The 26,797-nt window shown below is 35.2% G+C and overlaps 1 protein-coding gene across 1 annotated transcript in view; it reads left to right on the top strand.

The window, feature by feature from the left end:
- Positions 1-26,797, top strand: part of Ccn — a 970,566-nt gene that overhangs the window by 600,804 nt on the left and 342,965 nt on the right. The window lies entirely within an intron of this gene.

Here is a 26,797-nt window from a genome sequence, read left to right on the forward strand (position 1 = left end):
GAATCATATTTTGTAAAAATATGTAACAGAAATCTTCCATTTTGCTAATAATTTGTCCACGTCTGTAGTGCTTTCTTCCTTCTCTTACAACCTCAAGACACTCATATGTATTCCTCACTCAATATTCTCATCACTTATCAGCTTATCAAATAAAAGTTGTAAGTCGTCTAACCATTGATGGCTGTGTTAGTACAGACTCCAAAACAACATCATTGTCATGTTTGTCTTGCCGTGAGAGTACTGATTAAGAAATAAGAGCTGGCGAATATCACATTTTGAGAACTTTACTAATCTGATTTAAATTCTCACATCACTATTAGGTCCACATGATATGATGAAAGCCTTTCATTTTAAAATAATTACTGTTGGCTGAGGAAAACATCATAACAGTTACGTTATATGATTCGTGATTTCTCTTCTCCGTTATATCTGTGGACTCCTCACTTTATTTTCCATAACGCATTCACAATCACAGCTCAATGAGCACACCCGTACTGATCTGTGTTACTGAAAGCTGTTCTGCTACTGCAGGTAATGTACAGCCCTGTCGCATTCCCCTCCAAGCCGATTCACTCCCTCCAGGTAGGGGAATAGGAACTGCACATTACACAGAGACCAGTGCACAATATTCAGGGTTTTGACATGCCTGGCGTAAGGAATCACGCACTCTTAGAAATTGACCTGGTTGTTCTTGATAACCAAACGTCTAAGGGATTCAGATTTGAGGAAGGAGCAGGCCAAGGTGTGGAGCCTCTCCAATCAATCCAGCGGTCCTGAAATGTCAGCGTCAGGTGTTCACGCTCATTGCGGAAAAATGTGCTAGTGTGCCATCATGCATGAACCACATCTGTAGTCTTTGCTGACATGGCACATACTCCAGTAAGGTAGGCAATACGTTAATGAGAAAGTCCTGATAACGAGCCCGAGTTAATCTCTGTGGTAGCACGTATGGCCCTTAATCTATCGCCAAGAACGCCTGCCCATACCTTGATTGAGAATCGGCGCTGATGCCTTGTTTCTTCAACTGCATGGGGATTTTCACCAGTCCACACATGCTGATTACGAAAATTCACAACACCATCTCTGCTGAACCCCGCTCATATCCGCAACCAAACTTTTATTTTCAGTATTTCTTGCGACGTATCAGTATTCCATGCCAGGGGTGTCAACTACGGTATGATTATCTGGTAGCCTGCTGTATTGTAGGGAAGAAAAATTCATTGTCATAAATGGACGTCACATTGAGCAACTCCTATAAACAAGTGTTCAGGTCTCTGAAAGTATATGTTGTAGGACCCATGTTTATTAGACATTTTTCTTGTTTTGATGCATACTACCACCTCCTAAAATATTGGATACTTTTTTAACACCCTGTATAATTATTTCTTTTAAGTTGGATGAATTATAAGGTTTTAACGATTTTCTTTAGTTGAGCAGTGCAATTTACAGAATGCTACGGTTAGTCTATTATTACGTATTATGAACATGTGACAGTCGTCTATTGCTAACACGAAGAATAAAAAAATATAGATGAAAAGTTTGAGATTGGATTCCTTCTGAAACATTACTGGAAACAAAATTATAAAGCTGCTGGCGTGACGAAGTTGAGGATGAAGGTGTCGTTAGTGAGCGTAGCACAAATATGGTTCCACATTTTTAATAATAGAGGAGACCTGGAAGATCTATCAAATTTTGAGAACATACGCAGAGTTTTGGAAGAAAATCCACAAAAAGTATCCGTAGATTATCAGAAGAAATCTGTTTTTTGATTGATTCAATATTCGCCACATTAAATGGACACACTTGTAACTTTCAAAACCTTTTTCTGTTTTACAGATATCAAACAAATGTTCACATTGAGATTGTATTGAAATATTGAATGATTGAAAGTAATTGATTTTCTAGTTTTTGAATAATAAGTTTTTAAATTTTATTTTTAGTATTTTGGACACCTGTATCTTGAGTCAAATTTACCTCTAGTTATCAAATTTTAAAATGTGATGTAGAATAGAGAAATAACTCGTATCATTGTTCTGATATGTAATTTAGTTATGTAATTATTCCCTTCAAAATTTACTTATAATTTGATTTTTTATTTGAAAACAGTAAAGATTACTATTATTGGGGCATAAACATATTTACACAAAATCGATACTTTGAACTGATCTAGGGCATGTAAAATTTAATCATAATATGCCTGCAAAATCTAAGAAAGGTTGGACAATATTTACTTTAAAATATAGGGTCATAATACTAAAAATGTAACGGTAAATGACAGTTTAAAATTTAAAGTACTGTTTTAATAATATATTGCACACATAGATATAAAACATTTTTCAAGCCCAACTTAGAAGTGAAATTGAATAAATTTCTTTACAGGATGAAATCACACATAGCCTGCCGGCCTGTTTGCCTATCCTACCTGCCCGTCTGTCCGCCTGCCTACCTGCCCTGCCTGCCTGCGTGCCTGCTTGCCTGCCTGCTCCAATCCAATCTAACCTATCTTCATGTCCACTGTACCTGCCTCCTTGTCTGCAGTTTACCTGTTTTTGTCGTAAATACAGATGTACCGTAAGTAATGTCATTAATTTCAGAGGGATATTCCTTGAGACATTAAAAAAAAGTTTAATACAATTTTGATCTTTTCAAGAAAAATATTGTTTTACACGAATTATTTCATAGCCTGTTTTGGAGAAGGTATTGATTGAATTCCCAACATGCTTAGTCGATTTAAGAGAGCAGTGTATTATGATAATGAAAAATTGAAAAAAATTTAGTTTTGCCCTTAACATGTGCAGAACTTTTATACGAATAAATGTAACTTTTCTTTCTGAAAAGGAATTTTAAAATGTTACATTTGCTCGGATCAAATTTCTGCACATTTAAAGGACAAAACTAAAATTATTTCCATCACTTATAATTATAATGGGCTATTCCATATGAAATCGATCAGTAAAAGAACCTAGCATTTTTTTAATACTCTAATTTTTCCCCTATTTATACAAGGTGCTGAGGAGAGTGCATTTTCAAAAATATACTATCGAAAGTCAAACGCTTTTCGTACTATTGAGCGACAAATTTAGCGTATTTTATAAAAACAAGACTGTTTCAGCGCTCAGAACTCTGAAACCATTTACTGCAGAACATTGAACGGGAGCTCATTTTGAAGCTGACATTTGGTAGGTTATGTTAAGAAGTATTCCTTATTTTTATTGTATACAGAGAGACAGATAACCTGATTTTATTTACTTTTAGGCATTATGCCCATTTGTAAAAATGTAAAAAATATTGAGGAAAAACCTTGCATTATTAAGAGGGATTCGGCATTGTTTGCTTAGTGGCTCGGCAATAAGTTTCGAGGGTATTAAATAAATTATTTTCAGACGCCTAGAATTGAACGGCGCAGCACCCCACACACTGGCCGAGAGCTGAAGATAAGCAGGGCGTTGGGCGTCATTTTACTCCTGTGTTTATGAAAACTTGTGATAAAGCTAGCCCAGCTATGCGCTACTAGACGAAACATCACGTGTTTGTCTCCTGGCCTTGCTTGTCTCGGCTAGCTCCCGTCTCACAGCCAGCTGGTTACTTCACGCGCGTACTATTTATTTTCTTTATTTGATATTTTCAATACTTTCTTATCAACGGTGCACCAGTAAAAAATATGTGTTTATTTGTACTTTCAAAGCGGAATCTAACCATATATTTTAAAAATATTTTTTCGTGGTCAAAGGCGTCTTAATGAAGAAAAATCTAAATTTCTCCATTTCCGTAAAAAACAAGAAAAACTGTTTACATGTCAATATAAACTTTAATTTCTCAGCATCAAAATAAACCATGATTTTGATCATTGGGTGAAAGGGTTTCGGAGCCACAACAGTTTAAAGTTGCTAATTTTATGAAAATACGACAAATTAAAATATTTTTAATTTAAACACTATGAAGTTCTGATGCCTCAAACTTTGCACGAACCATTATATCATAGTTGTCTACGTACAAAAAAAGTTGTATTGTATTTAGAAATTGTAAGGTCAATTTTCTCTATATTTCGGTCTATTTGAGATGGAATAGCCCATATAATACACTGCTCTTTTAAATTGACTGAGCTTATTGAGAATTAAAGCAATGGCAATCCCAAAACACACTATGAAATATTTGATATAAAAGAATATTTATCTCGAAAAGGACGCAAAAACGAGGAAAATCATATTGAACGTTTTTGTTTGAAATATGGCAAGGAATAACCCTCTGAAATTAATGACAATACTTATGGTTCATCCTGTATATTGAAATATAAAATAGCTGTACATTGATACGCATCTCACCTTAAGCAATAAAAGCAGTAACTGAGATAATGTGTATAATAATTTCAGAGCCATGTTGAATCTTTCGTACTACTTTTAACTACTTTTAACACTTGACTACTTTTAACACTTGAATATAAATAATTGATTAAATGGCGATCTTACTCGTGTTAATTATGTAAGAATGTGTGGCTTACAGCTGTTTCGGTGCTACTTGACTGATTAAATGGCGATCTTACTCGTGTTAATTATGTAAGCGTGAATGGCTTACAGCTGTTTCGGTTCTAGTTGACACCATCCTCAGAGCCTAGCATCGAAACAGCTATAAGCCACACATGTTTACATAATTAAGACGATTAAGATCGCCATTTAATCAATTATTTTAATTTCAGAGCATCTTAACAACACTTTCAATAACTCGTCAATGCTATTCTTTCATACTCTAGAATGTAACAACAGTGGAAATATAAATCTTACAAGCTTTCTTATTAATACAGTGTTGGCACCTGTTAATTTAAATACTGACGCATAAAAATCTTAAGTGATCAACATGATATTTCTTCAGTAAATAATATAGTGATGATAATAAGGGCATATGTCGACATAAATCGTTAATACAGACAAAATGTTAGAAATTAAGACTTAAGGCAAAATGATCATTTTACTGTATTATGACTTGCATTCCACCCAGACTCAAGTCCGTATTACCAAATGAAAACTTAAGTTTTTCTTTTTAATAGCTTTTCAGAAACTAAAGTTTGTAGGAAAGAAGTGACTTGAGCCCTATTGACCATGCACCGAAGAGTTACGAAAACAAATATATATTTTAAAAATGTAATTACAGTATGGAAATTTTACTTGAAGCAAGTAAAACGATAGGTTTGGAAGTAGATCCCGAAAAAACAAAGTATATGATTATGTCTCGTGACTGGAATATTGTACGAAATGGAAACATAAAAATTGGAGATTTATCCTTCGAAGAGTTGGAAAAATTCAAATATCTTGGAGCAACAATAACAAATATAAATGACACTCGGGAGGAATTAAACTCACAAGCAAACGTTCTGATGGGGGCAGATAAAAAAGTTATTTTTTTTTATTTGTGAAATACAAATTTTGGCCACTCCACCGCAATTACGAGGGCCTTAAAAAATTAATTCGCCAGGGGCCGTAAACAGAATGAAAAAACACAATTTCATTAGACAACTTTATTGGAGCAGACACAGCTTGTTGAGCTATTTTTCAACATATTTTCCATTGGAATTGAGACATTTCTCATATCATGGGATCGACAGAGAGAGGTGCAGACGCAGTCAAACGCTGGTTCCGATCTGAAGCTGCTGACTTCTGCGACACAAAAATTGATCCTATGGAATGACAAATGTCTCAATTCCTGTGGGGGATATGTTGACAAATAGTGCAACAATTGCTGTATCTGTTTTAATAAATATTTCCACGAAATTGTGCTTTTTTCTATAAACGGCCCAAGGGAAAATCACTTTCTGGACGGCCTCGTAATTGCAGTTGAGTGGCCAAAATTTGAATAAGCACTTCTTTTGACGTTATTAACATGGTGAAAGAAAAAAATTAACTTTTTTATCTGCCCCATCAGAACGTTTGCTTGTCAGAATAAACGTGGGAAATGCCGGTTATTATTCGGTTCAGAAGGTTTTGTCATCTAGTCTGCTGTCAAAAAATCTCGAAGTTAGAATTTATATAAAAAAAAAAGTTATATTACCGATAATTCTATATGGTTGTGAAACTTGGACACTCACTTTGAGAGAGGAACAGAGATTAAGGGTATTTGAGAATAAAGTGGTTAGGAAAATATTTGGGGCTAAGAGGGATGAAGTTACAACAAATTGGATAAAGTTACATAACGCAGAGCTGCACGCATTGTATTCTTCACCTGGCATAATTAGGAACATTAAATCCAGACGTTTGAGATGGGCAGGGCAAGTAGCACGTATGGGCGAATCCAAAAATGCATATTGAGTGTTACTTGAGAGGCCGGAGGGAAAAAAAGACCTTTGGGTAGGCTGAGACCTAGATGGGAAGATAATATTATAATGGATTTGAGGGAGGTGGGATATGATGATAGAGACTGAATTAATCTTGCACAGGACAGGGACCGATGGCGGGCTTATGTGAGGGCGGCAATGAACCTCCGGGTTCCTTAAAAGCCGTAAGTAGGCCTAAGTAAGTAAGGCCTATACGATAATCTTTAGACCTCCCGTTGCTCGGTAAAAAATGTAATCAGAAACCTATGTTTTTACTGGTTATACAAAGACCACAAGACAACTTTTGTACGTCGTTACGTTTTGAATTTCGAAATTTTTTTTTTCGATACGCCCTACTGTACAGGCCGACTGAGAGAGAACACGAGTCTACTCTCAACCAGAGCAGATATATGTACGGTTTAGTTCCCAGAACCGCCGGGTCCTCACTCGCCTTGGACGGGTAATAAGCAAAAATTTACAGAATGGTGTGAGATGCAAAGTAACAATATAAATCTGCTTCAGACCTTTTCTTCACCAGCTGTTATGGAATTCGTCACGACGGAACTATTGTCTGGATTTGCTGACAATGTTACATCAGATCTCAATAGTGTAGAGTTGCATAAATCGCACCGCTTCCTAAATGGCACCACTGCTAGTTTAACACAAGTTACTGTAGTAGTGTAGCATCTAGTGGTATTGTTACAATCTACCATATGAACTTCCACCATGTCACTTGATTTCTGCCACTTCTTTGTGCTACCAACTTGGTGATAGTGTATCTAATATAATCGCTCAGGTGGATGTATATTTAGCTAACATTTTGTAACTAAATAACGGATTTGTATGCAAAGGAATCCATAATCTTAAGATGTTATTCGTTTAAAGAGATATTAAAGAACATTTAACTTAGTACGATTTTCGAACATGTGGTGATTATAGGCTAGAATGAAGGAAATAATAACTTATGACGTAGTTTCTCAACTCGCACCACTTTGTAGGTGCCTAATTCGCACCGGTGCGATATGAGCAACTGTAGCAATTCTAACCGTACAAAAGAAGGCCAAAAAATTTTAACTGAACGAGGAATGCATCAGGTGGGTGCAATATCAAGTGGTGAAAAGGGCGTTAATACAACAAGTGTATGTTGTACAGGGACATCATTTTATTTTTACTAACATTTTTAATATTAACTTGCCTATACCTCTGGATCAACGCCGTTTGCCACCTCCTTCCACGACTGAAGTTCGATGATTTTGGCGTAATATACAAACAAATCACTTTACTAGGTATAGGAGGGAAGAAAAATAGTTCATCCATTTACTAGGAAATATTCCGCTTTTGAGTTTGATCATTTTCATTAGGTTTTTGTTTCATCAAAATACAGTGCAGTATTAACAATGAGTGTTTTTACTCACCATTACACACCATTATGCAGTGTATATTATACTGTCTAGAGCACATTAGCGTACAATATAGAGAATGAAGTTAAATTGGAAAATAATCATAATATGGGTATTTAAACACATTTTTTTAAATAGTGGCCGTTCATTTCGATGCAGGCTTCTTCTAATATGCATATTATCGCACTATAGACTATTGTACCTAATCCTAATTACCAATTTCGTCCTTCGTACTAGTAACTCATGTTGAAATAATTCTGTATCTACTCTATAAAAGAGTACCTTACGTACTGTAAATTCAATCTTCACTTCTGCCCGAACCGAAAAGATAAAATTACTCAGACATACTATCTACTGTCCGTCCAAGTAGTTATGTTGTAGGGTCGTAGAAAGGGAGGAAATCAGGTGAAAGTTAATTACTTAAAGAGGCCCTTCTATTTAAGTTATTTTAAACAGTTGTATAATATTACGTAGAGTCCAATTCCTAACAGAAATTAATGTTCTCAGAAAAGAGGTAAGTCAGCCCAGCCACTAGCTGGCGAATAAAAGCTGGTGGGGGAAACCGAGATACGACGTAGGCAAATGGACGACAGTACCTGTGAGAAAATGATTCAATAGTGAAAACTCTTTCATCACTGGAAAACGCGAACATATTTTTGGAACGTATTGTTTACTATGACCGTAAGGCTACTATGACTGTATATGCGGTCTTGATCTGTGTGGAGGACGGTTGAACTTCGTTAGCAGAAGGGGTGGGAGTGAAGTACATTGAAAAACTTAGGTACAATAAAAATTGAAGTAAAAATAAAATGATGTCCCTGTACAAGCGCACCAGATATATTGTGCCACCTATGAAAATTTTTAAACGTCAAACAGTGCATCCTACATTATCAGCTGGTGTTCTTCCAGGATGGTTATTTGTTTGCTCTGATTCAGGTTACATCAACAGTGAACTATTTGTCGAATAGCTCAAACATTTTATTTGCCACTCAAACCTGCCATAGAAAAAAGTGCTGCTTCTGTATGTCCACCTATACGACCCATTCCACAAATTTAGAAGCTAGATTATCTCGGGAAAATGATGTGCTCCTATTTCAGCTTCCTCGTCATAATACTCGTGGAGAACAGGTGACGCAGTTTACAGTTTGAACTGCCTGGTGAAGCACATGGCAAATGTGTAACAACAAAAAACGCATTCAGGAAGTTTAAATGTTAGGTAATTTATGCTCTATTTTTTCAATTTCATTTGAAGATGCGTTACTCTCTTTCATTAATTTCAATAAACTTATAATTTGCATTTATTACATTATTGATATTAAATAGCCCTACACTTCAATATGTTCAATGTTAAGGGAAGACTCCACTGAAAATCATGAAAATTTTTCCAAATTTTTCAGCTATTTCACTTATTCAGAATTTGTATTTTCATACCACAAATGGACTCAGCTCAATTCTGATTACAAATACTCGTATGTTTACACTTTTTAAATTAAGGCTGGAAGGGGGCGTGGAATTTAAAGAGCTGTCAAAATTGTTTTTCATCGAAGAATTCTTTTTTAAAATTTCTGATCACAAATCTAGTGACTTTTTGTTGGCTCCCTGAAGTTACTAGATGAATGTAGCGGAGAGAATATTAATTTACATGAATATTCATTTTATTTTCAAATCTAATTTTCTCTGTTCATTTTTGTTGATTCAACACCAACTTTCTTATGCCGAATATTAATCAATCTGGATGAAATTTTTACTGCAAGTATTTATGACGTAGCTGCATGTTTCTATGCATTTATTTTGTGAGAAATGCTGCTAGTTTATTTTATTAATATTTTTCTTAAGAAAAATATTAATAAAATAAACTAGCAGCATTGGTGTTCAATCAACAAAAATGAACACAGAAAAATAGATTTGAAAATAAAATGAATATTTATGTAAATTAATATTCTCCTCCGCTACATTCATCTAGTAACTTCAGGGAGCCAACAAAAAGTTACTAGATTTGTAATCAGAAATTTTATAAAAGAATTCTTCGAAGAAAAACAATTTTGACAGCTCTTTAAATTCCACGCCCCCTTCCAGCCTTAATTTAAAAAGTGTAAACATACGAGTATTTGTAATCAGAATTGAGCTGAATCCATTTGTGGTATGAAAATATAAATTCTGAATAAGTGAAATAGCTAAAAAAATTTGGAACAATTTTCATGATTTTCAGTGGAGTCTTCCCTTAAAAGCTTTCTTTCATCCTGTTCCCTGCAGTTAAAGAGGTGCGATTTAAAAAACCGCAGGTGCTATTTAGGAAACTAGTTGCCTAAATGGTACCATTGACAATCGTTTCGAAAATGTCATTCTACTTCAGAAATATTAAATCAAATTCAAGGATTCATTTTTACATGAAAGGTAAATGTTCTGGGAATGTATTTCAGTAAAGGAATGCAGAAAATAAAAATTGTATTGTTCAATAAAAATTATAAATGCTAAAGTGGTGCGATACAGGCAACCTTACCCTATTATATTCTGCCTTTATATGAAACACTTACAAGGGCATCCCCATAGGTAATCTGGGAGATCGGTACATGGAATATGAAGACAACTCAGCACTTGAAACACGGCAATACGCAGTAATTGGATGGCTACAGCTTTTTGCAGGTGTCGGTATGTGTTTGCTCTACGAATCAACTCAGCCGTGTGAAAAAATAAATGCTATGTAGCTGCCATAGCAACGGAAAGATAAACAATAATCGCGGTAGCTACAGGCATATAGTTACTGCATTAATTAATTACAGTTTTTTGTTATTTTTCCCTCTTAATTCACTGAATGTTTTCTTTTCTTCGCCACTTTCATCTCCTTTCCTATTGACCTGACCTCCACTGCCGTTTATAGTAATATGCGTTACAAGAGCGGTATGTTGAAGTTTTCATGTTCGAGGAAAAGTTTGAAAAAGCGAAACGTAGTTGGGCTTTTTTAATTTCCGAGAATTTAAAGAAAACATACCGCTCGTGTATCGTAAATTATTTTGTGCGAAGATCGTTTATTACATAACTGAAAGAGGAATTTCTAATTAGTTGCCATGAAATCTCCATCTTGGTGTCTGTTCAATGACGGCAAATTTGCAAAACAAAAATATCTATCTTCAACATTGTTGCTTCAAAATGTTTTCTGTGCTTACTATACTCCATCAGGCCGTGATATACGTCTGTCTTTTTTTCCCCCACTCTATAATGAGTCTGGAATCTTGTTGATTTTTTCACGGCTTCCTTAATGTTACTTGCATCACGAATGCAGTTACTTTAGTGGACTTATAGAGTTTACTTAATTTTTGCAAATATTTAAAAACAATGATTAACAGTGCAATTTAGGTGAAATTGCAGTGGTAAGTTTCTAATTTATAATTATTACTATATTGATCGTCTCTAAAAATAATATGTTAAAAGCCTAAAGCAGTAAAATCAATATATCACTTCAGCGGTAAGAAGTGGGAAATTGTTATGTGTGTTAGGTTGGGAATACTGAATGTGGAATTTTAGACTTTCCGCGGATTGGTTTCGTGCGGAAACCAAGCAAATACGCACGATCTCGCACGAAGGTAATATACAGTGTGTCCCAAATTGACGTATACACTCTTTGAAATACTATTTCACAGCAAAGAAATGAGTTAGAAATACGATTTTTGCGGTTTATGATTCAGAAGGCAGTGGAAAGCATGGAAACATGTTCACCTGTTTATAAACAAACATGGCGGTGCAATTATCGTCCGATGAATGTAAGTGGATACTCATTTGTTATTAGAAAGTGAAGATTGTTGTTCAGGTTCAACGAAGTTGGTGGGTTGAATTTGGAACACAACCACCAACAAGGTTAACTATCACAAGAATCCCAGACAAGTTTGAAGTCGATGGAACGGTGCAAGATGTGTTGAAAGGGCGGTGCGGAAGAAAGAGAAGTTCCACCGATAACGAGAGTGTTGATGCAGTCATGCAGGCTTTTACACAATCCCCAAAGAAGTCAATGAGGCAATGTTCTCGTGAGATTGGTATCAGAAAATCCAGTGTTCATCGAAATTTGCGACCTCAAAAATGGAAGACTTACATTCCGAGACTTGTCCACGCACTAAATGAGGACGACCCAGAGATGGATAGTACGAAGAGGAAGTGCTGCGGAGTTCCCGCCTCGATCTCCGGATTTAACCCCTTCAGACTTCTGCCTATGGGGAGCTCTAAAAAACATAGTGTACGCCACGAAACCACAAACACTGGAGGAACTGAGAGTTCTAATCTAATTTGACTTAATATATTCTAATCTAATCTATCCTAATCTATCAAAATCTATCTATTTAATCTATCCATATCTAATCTATCTCAATATAATCTATTTAAATCTAATCTATTCTTATCTATTTAATCTCATTTATCTAATCTAATCTTATCTTATCTTTTATCTATCTATCTATCTATCTATCTGTCTATCTATCTATCTATCTATCTATCTATCTATCTATCTATCTATCTATCTATCTATCTATCTATCTATCTGTCTGTCTGTCTGTCTATCTACTGTAATATAGTCTGTCTTATCTATTCTTATCTATCTAATATAATCTAATCTTATTTTATGTCTATCTATCTATCTATCTATCTATCTATCTATCTATCTATCTATCTATCTATCTATCTATCTATCTATCTATCTATCTATCTATCTATCTATCTATCTATCTATCTATCTATCTAATCTATCTAATCTATCTAATCTATCTATCTAATCTATCTATCTAATCTATCTATCTAATCTATCTATCTATCTATCTATCTATCTATCTATCTATCTATCTATCTATCTATCTATCTATCTATCTATCTATCTATCTATCTATCTATCTATCTATCTACCTACCTACCTACCTACCTACCTACCTACCTACCTACCTATCTATCTATCTATCTATCTATCTATCTATCTATCTATCTATCTATCTATCTGTCTGTCTATCCTAATCTAATCCTAATCTATCATAATCTAATCCTAATCTTCCATAATCTAATCTATCTAATATTGTCTGTCTAATCTATTCTTATCTATCTAATCTAATCTTATGTCTATCTATCTATCTATCTATCTATCTATCTATCTATCTATCTATCTATCTATCTATCTACCTACCTACCTACCTACCTACCTATCCGTCCATCCATCCATCCATCCATCCATCCATCCATCCATCCATCCATCTATCTATCTATCTATCTATCTATCTATCTATCTATCTATCTATCTATCTATCTATCTATCTATCTATCTATCTAATCTATCCACTGTGTCTGTCTGTCTGTCTGTCAGTCACTCTCTCTGTTCTGTCAGTCCGTCCGTATGTACGCCTGCCTGCCCAATCTAATTCAATCTACTCTAATTTAATCCAGTCTACCTGTCCGCATGTGTACCTGTCACCCTGTCTGCCAGTCTGCTGTTACCCTACTTATCTATCGTAAATATATTGACATATAAAATCGCTGTACATTGACAAACATCTAACCCGATGTCAGTTTTCCTATATCGGGAATATGAAAACGTATACCGTACTTTGTGTTCCATGAAACACAGTCTCCGAACACAATTTTTACATCATAGTATTTTTGACACTTCATGTAATAAGAGAGTAAAGGTGTGCTTCATGTTATCCGTTTTAAAGCGCGATCCTATCGCCACGGTACTTCATGTAACCACAGAAACCCGAGGTCATATTGTTGTAGTGCCTTGTTCCGTTCTTGCAGTCAGTCTCTATAGATTAATTAAATCGTTTTAGCCGAGCAGAGCTGGAATACCGTAATACACGCGATTCGTTTCAAGATCTGCAAATTCTACTCAAGCTAGGGGTAACCAAACTCGCCCTTCAAGCGGTTCACAATTTCACAAGTTCTAAAGATCATACTTTGCTTCATACACACGATGAAATTTCCTCATCGTAACTCGTCACTTTCTTAACTTGAATAGTATGAATTTTATGTCAGGAAGAGAAGAACTACCTATAGATAATTTTTATAAAAGTAACGTATGTTTTCTGGAAATAGAGAACTTCATTTCCCAGATAATTCTCATATCTGCCCAAGGGCAGGTTTTTCACTAGAAACCCAGCATTCTCAAATCTTTTCTATTTTCTACCTTCCTCTTAGTCTCCGCATATTACCATGTTTCCTATTTTTCTTGGGTAAGATAAATGTGGTAGCTTCCCGTTGCTTTCCGCACACCACTCTCTTTTTGGCATCTTAAAAGATCCCAGGTGTTCACAGCGTGGAGGAGGGGAGAGTGGATTTGACTAATTGAGGCAGGAAGATCAAAAACCCACTAACTCCAATTTTTGACAAAATGGAGTTATGGGCCGGATGATGCTTTTTAGTTTGTCCCGCATACGTGGAAGGCAAGAATACACTAATATCGACATTCATCTGCATTCTGGGGGCTGTTTTAAAACTCGAGGAAGTCAGAACCCCACTTGCTCCATGGAATAAGAGAGTTTTTGATTCCAAGCATAACTTCCCGGTAGGTGGCAACACTACCGCTCAACTAGCTGAGTAAAGTGATACGATACGGTATTCAAAATGTCACAAAAATCTATGAAATCCATATAAGTAAGACTATTAAAGGCACAATATCGAGTCGATTAACTTCCAGAAACCCAATAGTCTACAGACGCATCATTCCCCATTCAACTAAAGTACAATTCAGCATTGCCATTGAAAGAAGAAAGCAAAAGGACTTGCAAAATTTAATGCAGTTTATTTCCGAGGAAAGTAGGATGAATTACCAAACTCTGTTTGCGGACAGTAATAATCTAGGATCTAGATGCACAGAAAGAACATGAGAGTGAGAGAAAAAAACTGAATCTGTAAAATGAATGAGACTGTGTTAACATTTTAATATTGTTTGTGATTTTATTTGTGTATTCTGATTGCTTTTTGGTGATTTGTGATTTTCTGTCTCATATATTTGAAATTTTAAAAATGTAGCAATGTTAATCTTAATAATAAACTTCCATTTTCTCGTATATTCCAATGTTTCATAAGGGAATTATGATATACTTATCTTTTTTTCTTCACATGGCTCATATTTATTCACTTTTCTTAATTCATACACTGTGGAAGTCAGAAAACCACTAACTCCAGCAGTGTTTATTTCAAATTATAGCGTAAGATAATGTAAATATTTAGGTTTTGAAGTATTTAATTGATAAAGAATGTAATTTTAGACAATATTAATAGATAAATGTATAATATTTAAAGTTAGTAAGAGAAATAATAAGTTTTTTCTCTCTCCTGTAAAATTTGGTTTATTAGGGTTAGGGAGTTTTTGATTTCCCTGTTTCGATTAGGTCTTCCAGACTGCACCGAAATTCACCGCAAGGGATAAATATCAATTCTGTCAGGATTTTTGACGCTATCACAGAGATATCCCAATTAGTCTTTGCCCCTCCCCATTTTCAATAGTCACAGTACCAGAGACACGTGTAGGCTCCATTTCTAGCTCTCGTTACTTAAACATAGAGTATGCTATGGACGAAACGAACATACGTGCTTCTTTCTCAAACTCTCAACTGTAACTTGCGTCATCCATTTCACAGTTCTGCCAATCTGTGCATTATTTATGAAATGACCTTCGTATATGTACATATTATTTTAATGTACCGAAGTACATATGATATTTCCATGCAGATATTCTGCGTCATACGATGAAAGAGTAATGGAACGGAGAAAAATTCTCTCCGGCGCCGGGATTTGAACCCGGGTTTTCAGCTCTACGTGCTGATGCTTTATCTACTAAGCCACACCGGATACCACCCCGGCGTCGGACAGAATCGTCTCAGATTAAGTTCCAACTCTTGGGTTCCCCCTAGTGGCCGCCCTCTGCACTACGTCATAGATGTCATAGATGTCTATGAACGTAGGACCGAAGTCCACACATGTGCTGAGGTGCACTCGTTATGAGTGACTAGTTGGCCGGGATCCGACGGAATAAGCGCCATCTTAAATCACTAAGTGATTTACGCATATCATACATATTATTTTAATGTACCGAAGTACATAATGATATTTCCATGTAGATATTCTGCGTCATCATACGATGAAAGAGTAATGGAACGGAGAAAAATTCTCTCCGGCGCTGGGATTTGAACCCGGGTTTTCAGCTCTACGTGCTGATTCTTTATCCACTTTCATCGTATGATGACGCAGAATATCTGCATGGAAATATCATTATGTACTTCGGTACATTAAAATAATTTGTATGATATGCGTAAATCACTTCGTGATTTAAGACGGCGCTTATTCCGTCGGATCCCGGCCAACTAGTCATTCATAATGAGTGCACCTCAGCACATGTGTGGACTTCGGCTACGTTCATAGACATCTATGACGTAGTGCAGAGGGCGGCCACTAGAGGGAACCCAAGAGTTGGAGCTTAATCTGAGACGATTCTGTCCGACGCCGGGGTGGTATCCGGTGTGGCTTAGTGGATAAAGCATCAGCACGTAGAGCTGAAAACCCGGGTTCAAATCCCGGCGCCGGAGAGAATTTTCTCCGTTCCATTACTCTTTCTTCGTATATGTAGTCTAGACAGTATTTTACAGTATGCTATGTTCTTAGTTTAAATTACTAGTATATTTCTGAAAAATAAATTCGAGCCTGTGACTGTAAATAAATTGTCATGCTTTTCAGCAAAGAACCGCTTATGAAGTACTTATCCGCAATTCATCTCCAGTCTGTATTTAAAATATGAGATAATGCTCCTAAATATGGAATCCACAGACAAGCGTAAAGTTACAACTCTCGTCCTATACATATGAAATGTAAATACATTTTGAGAGTGATACAGAAACCATTAGCCCGTATACTCTCTCTCTCTTTCTCTCTACAAACATTTCAGTTTTGTTTCGCGATGTAGTAATAACATCAAGAAACATCTGAAACATTGATTAGAGAAGAGGAACAGCGATGGAGTTATGACAATGAAAATCGTACATATATATTCCGGTTTGTTCCGAGAGAGACAGCACTGGGAGAGAATCTGTCTGCAGCATCATTAATCACACTCGCTTCCCTTCCACCGCGAGGTTGGAGTTTATGATCAGGGCCGTGTATCAGTGGTGGATCACTACATTACGGTCTGATGTCATTATCCCGAGTCACTCTGTGTTTTCAGTGATGTCATATTTACTCAAACCGAGTCTTAAAGAAGGGTCGCCATGACAACGCTGAATAAGTCTCTCGAGAAAGATGAACGCCAGTAATCATTCAACTGTTTAATAGGGACAGAGACATATGTACTGATGTGTGATCTAATGCAATGACATGAAAAAACACTGTTACTAACTAGATCATGGAAATGAAACAGAACTTACAGGAGCCAAATACAAAGTTTAAAGGTGATTGGTTTCGAACTAAATGGAATCGACTTCGAGATGGTGCGGGTATAACTTTTGCTCTTCAAGTCCATCTAATCAATGAATCAATCGATTTCGTAACCCATCATGAGGAAGTGGAAAATTGGTGTTAATGAAAGATTATTCCTTTTTCCCTATTGAGCTTCTGGCTGATACGTACATCTATTATCAGGCAGTACATCTCATTTAACGATCAGCGTATTCCGAATCTCACCGGTCCGGTGGCATCAATGACGTCACGTTGCAGCGAAATAAGGAACAAAACTGCTGGAAAGATCGAAAGCTGTCATGGCGACTGTACATGTTGTTGTCTGTGCTACGCTATCAAAATTTTACGAAATTTTCGTACTCCCATCTCGTTCAAAGAAAAGATAGCATAAACAATTTATTTCTTGAACCGGTAGTAATAACGGGTCCGTTGACATGTTCGCTCATAAGCCATTAACATATTGTTTTTACGTTGTGCTCATTACAAACAATACAGCAGAACACACCGCCATGACACAACAGTGCACGGATGTCATTCGTCTGCTAATTCCCGCCCTATACAAGAACCAATCAGATTCACTGATGGCGGCTGATGGAGACTGCCACCACCTCTGCAAGTTGATGGCACCGGTGCGACACCGGTGGAGCATCAATAACGTCATCGGTGGAATTCGGAACACCGTGATGCCATCGGATTGCTCACCGGTGAGATTCGGAATACGCTCGATGTGTGTCAGAGAAGGAACAAATTATTTGTTTACATCTGAAGGAGCATTAAGTACAGACGTTTGATATGGGTAAAACATGTAGCATACAGGGTGTTAAAATAATGTTTAAAACGTTTCAGGGATGATAGAGGAGGTAAAAAACAAACATCTGTTTTAAGTGACAAAACTTTAGCAGATGCGTCGTTTCGCCGCTAGATGGCCTGAAGGATGGATGACTTGATTTCACAACACACACTGGTTAGTTCTGTTTGTGCACGACCATCTTGTACGACCTTATCTGTTGTCTAACAGTCTCCGTGGTGGTAGTTATTTTGTATTTTTTTACGCGACGTCCTACCAGAACTTTTAGAAAATATCTCATTGAACATCAGAGAACGAATATGGTTTCAGCATGACGGTGCCCCTCCACACTTTGATCGTCGTGTCAGGAACCACCTAAATGTCACATTTCCCAATCGTTGGATTGGCAGGTGTGAGCCGGTACCGTGGCCACCTCGATCACCGGACTTAACCCCGCTGTATTTCTTTTTGTGGGGAGACGGCAGAAGACTTTGTTGCTCACGTTGTTGAAGCTGCACATGTTATTAGAGACAATGCTGGCCTTTTTGAGCGTTGCAGACACTCCACAGTACGAAGGTACCAGTTGTGCAATGCCTTCAATGGACGGCAGTTTGAACACCACCTCTAAAACGACAATTGGTCTTGTTCTTTATGGATTATGCTAACATTTACATATACAATAAACGGCGCATCTGCCAAAGTTTTGTCACAAAATATATTTCTTTTTACATCATCTATTATCCTATACATTCTCTATTTTTAACACCCTGTATATGGGCGAATCCAGGAATGCATATAGAGAGTTAGATGGAAGTACGGAGGGAAAAAGACCTTTAGGAAGGCCGAGACATAGATGGGAGGATAATAATAAAACGGATTTGAGGGATGTGGGATGTGATTATATGGACTGGATTAATCTTGCTTAGGATAGGGACTGATGACGGGCTTATATGAGGGAGACAATGAACTTCCGGGTTCTTTAAAAGTCATAATTAAGTAAGATCTCTTTTCATTTGCTCATATACAGGATGTTTCCGGGCTGGTGTTACAAACTTTCAGGGATGATGGCGAAGGGTACATCTATCAATTTGAGATAAGGAACCATGGTCCGGAAATGACTGAGTCTAAGGTTATAAGCAAAAATATTTGTGTGGAAATGGAAATTTAATTTGGCACCACGTGCCCTCCTTCCCTTAACCTTTGGAACAGTCGTGGAAAAATGGTATGGGTCGGATGTCTCTTCCGTAGGTACTTGACCGGATACAATCTGTAAGCTTGTCTACTGTTCCCATTGGTTCATCCGTATTCGAAAATCAGGTCTGCATATTCCGCTCTCGTGCACTCCTCCATTTCACTAGGACTGATCGACTGGACACTGCAACTTGTACACATACACTGCTGTCTACAGACGTGCATATCAGGACCGACCATGTCCGTTACACATTACGCTATCTGCATTGCTTTAGTGTAGTTTCCTGTCCCCACCCCTCAGACAGCGCACTGAATGGAACACTGTAAGTAGACAACGTAAACAACGTCAGATGAATACAGTATGTGTAAGATGTACAGATAAATACACATAAATAAGGTGTACAGAGGAATAAAATTATTTCATCTCCACACAACTATTTTTGCTTGTAACTTTCGAGTCAGTCATTTCCGGACCAGGGTTCCTTATCTCAAATTGATATATGTGCTCTTCGCCATCATCCCTGAAAGTTTGTAACACCACCACGGAAACATCCTGTATAATATGCTATAACAAAGTAACTTTCGAATGCCTTCGAAATTCTACACATGCCCAGCTTAGAAATTGTTGTATGTACTCATTCGCAAAAAATGAAGAATTTCTTATCATTTTCGTAAATTTTACAGCTTGTATAGAGTTCCACTTTTCTTTTACTTAGTTATAATTTAGTTATCTTGGTCCATTGTTTATCATAAACTTACTTAAGTTTCATTCTTGCTCGTTTATTTTCTTTCAAATGAATTTCATTAGCAAAATTGCGCTAAGTATTCAATATTGAACATTTTGATATACAATTTACCTGTATAGACAGGTAATTTTTTCTTTAAGAATTAAGCGAGTTGCTATTATATTATATTATATTATATTATATTATATTATATTATATTATATTATATTATATTATATTATATTATATTATATTATATTATACTATATTATTTTATACTATACTATATTATATTATATTATATTATATTATATTATATTATATTATGTCATGTCATGTCATGTCATGTCATGTCATGTCATGTCATGTCATAGTATATTATATTATATTATATTATATTGATTATTTGATTCTAGTTTGAAAGGATTCAATGCATTTAACCTCATTACAAATTGTATTGTGTTTGTGTTCCATAAATTACTGTTTTTTTTCTATCAATTTATTGAACCACAATCATTACAATATTTCATTCCTTTCAGAATTCAATCACTGAATTAATTGTTAGAATGTTCAAATACTAAGTAAGCATACGTAATTGATACAAGGCCATAAAAAATAAGCATACTCATTTTAAACTATATTGAATAATATAGTCTTATTTCCTACCTATTGCTATAATATCCCTCAAGCTCCCTTCATTTGTTAATAGCTTTGGAATTCCCACAGCGTAGCCTTGGTAACGGATTCAGTCCCTCTCTCCGTCACTTTAAACTTTCTGGTCCTCAAACACTCGGGCAGTGTTTGCTGTACTGAGGTCGATATGACAAGCTGATTGCAGGAAAAGCTGATAGATAGAGGGACTCAACGTCCTGCCTTCATGTACAGAATATTCCATAAGTTTTGTCGTGTATCAAATTGTCAGCCTCTTCACACACCCAATCTTAAAAATCTTATAAACACAGAGATGTAGTCATCCTAGGTAGTCTAAAGCAGTGATTCTCAACCGGGGGGACGCGGCCCTCTAGAGGTCCGCAGAGTAGTTAATGGGGAACCAGGAACACAATAATAATAATAATAATAGTAATAATAATAATAATAATTATTATTATTATTATTATTATTATTTATTTATTTATTTATTTATTTATTTATTTATTTATTTATTTCGTTTATTATTGATATTTGTGTGCTGAACAAAAGCCAGAGGCCAATTATAGTTCAGAGCAATACACAAACAGAAGATACAAAGGTGCAAAAACAAATAAATAATATCTTAAATAAACAAAAACATACATAAATAAAATTGAGAACAAGAAACTATACTTTAAAAGGATCTAAATTGTGCCCATACAAATTGGCACATTTTATGCATCTACAGACTGGAGAAAGTGATTTTAAATTTCTGTTATAAAAATTATTTGAAATCTTAAACATTTTGTAGAAACACGAAGGCTGATATTGTTTATGATAGACTCACAATCAATATCACCTTTGATCACTTTGCAAAAAAAAATTGATAATCAAGATTTTGACGTCTAGAATAAAGGCTACAACAGTTAAAATATTTACAGGTAATCTCACAGTTAAAGTCAGAGGAATTGGATATAAATCGAAAAGCACGTAAGGAAATAAATTCTCTTTGAATATTTTCCAATTTCACCGAATCGGTTGAAGTAATGGAATTCCAGGCTACAGATGCATATTCAAGTTTAGATCGAACCAAAGTAAAGTATAGAATTAATAGTGACTCTGGAATAGAAAAAGAATAAGTTATAGACCTTATTAATCCAAGCATTCTTATTGGATGATTATAAATATATTGAACATGATCGTGAAAGTATAATTTAGAATCGAGTAATACACCAAGATCTTTAATAATAATAATAATAATAGTAATAATAATAATAAGGAAGCTAGGAATTATGTAGCTTACTAGTGATCACGTGTTTGCGTAATTTACTTTTGTGCGAGATCGTGCGTATTTGCTTGGTTTCCGCACAAAATCAATCCGCGGAAAGTCTGAAATTCCACATTAGTATACCCAACCTAACACACATAACAATTTCCCTCTTCTTACCGCTTAAGTGACATTGATTTTACTGCTTTAGGCTTTTAACATATTATTTTTAGAGACGTTCAATATAGTAATAATTATAAATGGGAAACTTACCACTGCAATTTCACCTAAATTGCACTGTTAATTATTGTTTTTAAATATTTGCAAAAATTAAGTAAACTCTACAACTCCACTAAAGTTACTGCATTCGTGATGCAAGTAACATTAAGGAAGCCGTGAAAAAATCAACAAGATTCCAGACTCATCATAGACAGGGGGAAAAAAGACAGACAAATATCACGGCCTGCTGGAGTATAGTAAACACAGAAAACATTTTAAAGCAACAATGTTGAAGATAGATATTTTTGTTTTGCAAATTTGCCGTCATTGAACAGACACCAAGATGGAGATTTCATTGCAACTGATTCGAAATTCCTATTTTAGGTATGTAATAAACGATCTTCGCACAAAATAATGTACGACACACGAGCGGTATGTTTTCTTTAAATTCCCGCAAATTAAAAAAGCTCAACTACATTTCCCTTTTTCAAACTTTTCCTCGAACATGAAAACTTCAACATACCGCTCTTGTAACGCATATTACTATTAAATTGCAGTATCGCTCGACATATCCTGATGGGAGCTGGCTAGGAAACGAATTTCTGATGCTGTGAAAGAGGAAGAATAGTCAGCTGTTTTATGAGAATTCATAGAAAATAAAGGGTCACTTTTACGAGTGCCCACGCTGTGCATGATACATTCGATACAGGTTATAAGTTCCTATTTTGAAGGAAAGTGAACCAAAAACTAAGAATAAACTATATTCATCATCAAAACAGAACATTCTCTGTTTGAATGCTGCTACACTTCTACACGAGAACACAAGCATGTGTTGTGGGCTGCATACCCAGTAGGCGCAACAGGTGCTTCACCTGAAAATATCGGAAACGCTGAAGTCAGATACGAGATAAAGCCCTATGGATACGTCAGTCCGCGATTCTTTTTTTATATAGTATTTTTTCAGCACTTTCATCCTTGAAGCTATTTCTAACGTCACTAACGATTTAAGCCAAACTTTTTTCCATATACAGTGTTCTTTGGGATACTCAACATCGTACTTATCACTCATCGATCTCTCAAACAACTTTTCGGATTCAAATGTTAATGGATTTTCTAGTGAAATAAAAGTTGAAGTATGTTATATTGTTATATAAATAAACTTTTAATGTTCCAAAAACGAAGCTCGGAATGGAATAGAATTTTCGGGAGTTGACACTGTGACCCAGCACTGCGATCTTTTACGATCTATTGCGCTAACCCTAAAGCTAGGAGCATTCAGAAATCCATGCCGGCTGACTACACTAAGGTTTACTGTGTATCCAGGTTTCGAGCAGGCAATAGCCCTCGTCCCTAGGCCAGCCCCTCCATGCTTCGCTAAACGGTGTTCGCGGAATTCTATGGAATGATGACGAAATGGAGAAATGGTGATGGAATGCTGTAGATGCCTAATATGGAGAAACGGGAGAAACCCCGAGAAAATGCCACATAATTGTCACTATGGATTTATCAACAGCAATCTCACTAGAGGTTTTGATTTTAACGCTAAATTTGCGAGTGCAACAAGAAAAGATTTATCTAGAGAAAATCAAAACTCGAGTGGAATTTAATTGACTATTACACGATTAGAAGAAAGTATATAAAGATTAGAAGTAACGAAGTACTCCAATACAATAAAATATTAATTGACTTACGAAAATACAACTGTTTCAAATGTATTATTGTACCATCTCAACATTACAAATATTACGCTAGATGCATGCTAGATGCCAGTAGTGAGCAATGCCTGCTCGTCGAGAAGTTCTCGATCTATTATACACGATGGCAATGTTACTAGTCAAGAAGGTTTTGTTGATTCAGTTTCATTTTTATTAAAATGCAACATTCCACTTCAATTATCCGAATCCCAGTAATCAACGTCACTTAACAGATTATTTTCAATAAATCTTAATATTAAACAATCTCTGATACGTGACTATCCATAATATCAAATAGCAGAAGCTATAACATAACCTAACTAATATACACAAGTGTTAGAAAAGTTTTAATTAACGACGATGACATAAAAAATAAACATGAATAATTTTAAAAGGAATAATTATTGAATGTACAATTTTCAAATTTGAATGTGGTTGGTGGGTCAATTGATGTTATATTGGACGTGTGCGTAATAGAAGTGGAACTCGTTGATTTAGGCCTACATGGTGTATTCAACTTATTCAGGATTTCCGAATGGTGCTCTTCATTTATTTTTAAATCGGATTTCAGAAGGTGCATAGGTATGATCAGTGATTTTTATTAATTCTTGTTCTTGAATGCCAATGCGAGTCATATTTGAAACTGCTGTGCATCGACTGGAGTGGTTTGTAATTTTATATATACATATATATATATATATATATATATATATTTTTTTTTTTTTTTTTTTTTTTTTTTTGACGTCCAGACCAGCGCAGTTTCAAATGTTGGCAAACAAAGAAACAAATGCTAGGGACGCGATAAAATTAAACAAATGCTAAGGACGCGATAAAATTAAACAAATGCTAGGGACGCGATAAAATTGTGCGATAAGCAGCCATGATTGGTTGAAATACGTCCTTTCGTACCGTTTTATTGGTCGAAAGTAGTATGACGTAGTAAGAGTGTAATAGTCTAGAGAAAATCAAAACTCGAGTGGGATTTAATTGACTATTACACGATTAGAAGAAAGTATATAAAGATTAGGAGTAACGAAATACTCCAATACAATAAAATATTGACTTACGAAAATAAAACTGTCTTCAAATGTATTATTGTACCATCTCAACATTACAAATATTACGCTAGATGGCAGCAGTGTTATGATTAGCTGTTTTCTTGTTATCAATTGTGCCAATTATGGAATCTTTATTGAAAACTGTGGACAGTTACTAGTCAAGAAAATCTTCTTATCAAATATAAGACCCACTTCAAGACCTACAGCAGAATTCACTGGTAAGTTTGGAGAAACAGTGACAGTTGACAAGGAATCGAGATTTTTCTGAAATCATTTTGGCCTATAGCTGATAGAAGATCCTGAAAGTTTATAGCTTTAATTTATAATCTACAGAATAGCATGCCACTCAGATTCCAGGGAAATCAGGAATCGAACTGTTCGTAATGTTGCCTAAGTCAGAATTTCCAAATATATTTTTTGTATGTGCTTGAGGCAGAGTTTAATACAAGAAAGAAGTGTAAAAGCTCTCAATGTACAGAAAGAGCTCAGAAGTAAGTTTATTTAATTTTCGGTGACATGTAAAAAAAATACTTCCTTGAATTTGTGATTGTTTGCGAATACAGGCTATAACTTCTCTGAGAACAGAGGAATACTTTTTAATGTATAAAAACTCGTAAATTCTCTCGTTCTATGTTTCAAATAAGACATATAATAAGAAATATTAGCAAATAGTGTAATAATAAATAAATGTTGCAACTATAATTAGTTATGCCTTAATTTTTTGGGGAAATTGTAGCAAAGTTGAGAGTGTCTTGATTTTGCAAAAGAAAGCCATTAGAATTCTATGTTAATCAAACAATCTTGAACATTGTCGACCTCTTTTCAAACAATCACAGATATTAACTGTATATATATATATATATATATATATATATATATACATACATACGACCTAGTCCTTTACACTCGACAAAATATAGACAATTACTCATTAATAGCCAATATACATGATCATGAAATTAGAAATAGTGAACAAATTAATATTCCATACTGTAGATTATATAAAACTAGTACAAATTTTTCTGTCATGGGGATGAAATTATGTAATAAGCTTCCCAGTCAATTTTATAAGTTACCAATCAATAGTTTCAAAGCTAGATTTAATAATTGGCTTTTAATTAATCCTTTCTACTCTGTAGATGAGTTTCTTAACATAAATTCATACGAAATTGTTTTTAATAAATAAAGTTATTTATATTTAGTTACAATTATTACATTAAGAGTGAAGTGTTTTCATTAATTTTAGAGCTTCAAAATGTTTTGTGTTTTCATTCTAATTAAACTTTACTGTTATCAATTATATGTGTATTTTCAAATGTATGTTTTTTCGTCCCTTCTGTATTGTGACGAAGCCTATCACTGTATGTTTAATGGCTTTATAAATTGAATTGAATTTATTTATTTATTTATTTATTTATTTATTTATTTATTTATTTATTTATTTATTTATTTATTTATTTATTTATTTATTTATTTATTTATTTATTTATTTATTTATTTAAATATTTATTTATTTATTTTTCTAATAATTGTAACATAAAATATAATATATACAGAATTGAATTGAAGTATACTTATTTGTTGTATCTTGAAAAGGTTGTATTCAGTTTGTGTTTCCAGTACTAATTTACAAAGTTAGGAAATAATATAATTTTGTTGTGTGTGTTTAGGTACAGTCTGTATAAAATTACTATAATTATTGTACAATGCGTAATTTTTAAATTCAAATCATGGAGTAGATATCACGACCACCTGCATGAGCCGCCAGAGCGCACCGTGGCAGTGAACTGCTTTTGCAGCGAAACTACAAACAACTTGTAACTACTGCGGCTGGCTCCGTCTGTCTTTCTCTCTTTCAAGGTTTTTTTAGCACTTTGTGAGCACGAGTTGCACATCCATGTACAAACCCTTAACAAGCGATATAATCTTGGCGTCTCTTCGTCAGCATATCGCTACTCCTGTAACGCTACAGACAACTCCTCACCACAACATCTATTAGCGCCTCCCTGAGTCATTACTTATTCCCCTGCAACCGCCACTGGGGAAGGCAAGACATCATTCCTGCCAACATTTTTATTATTAACGAGGCAAGAGGTAATCACATGATGGAT

Source organism: Periplaneta americana, chromosome 14, assembly GCF_040183065.1.
Source record: "Periplaneta americana isolate PAMFEO1 chromosome 14, P.americana_PAMFEO1_priV1, whole genome shotgun sequence".
Classification (NCBI taxonomy): domain Eukaryota; kingdom Metazoa; phylum Arthropoda; class Insecta; order Blattodea; family Blattidae; genus Periplaneta; species Periplaneta americana.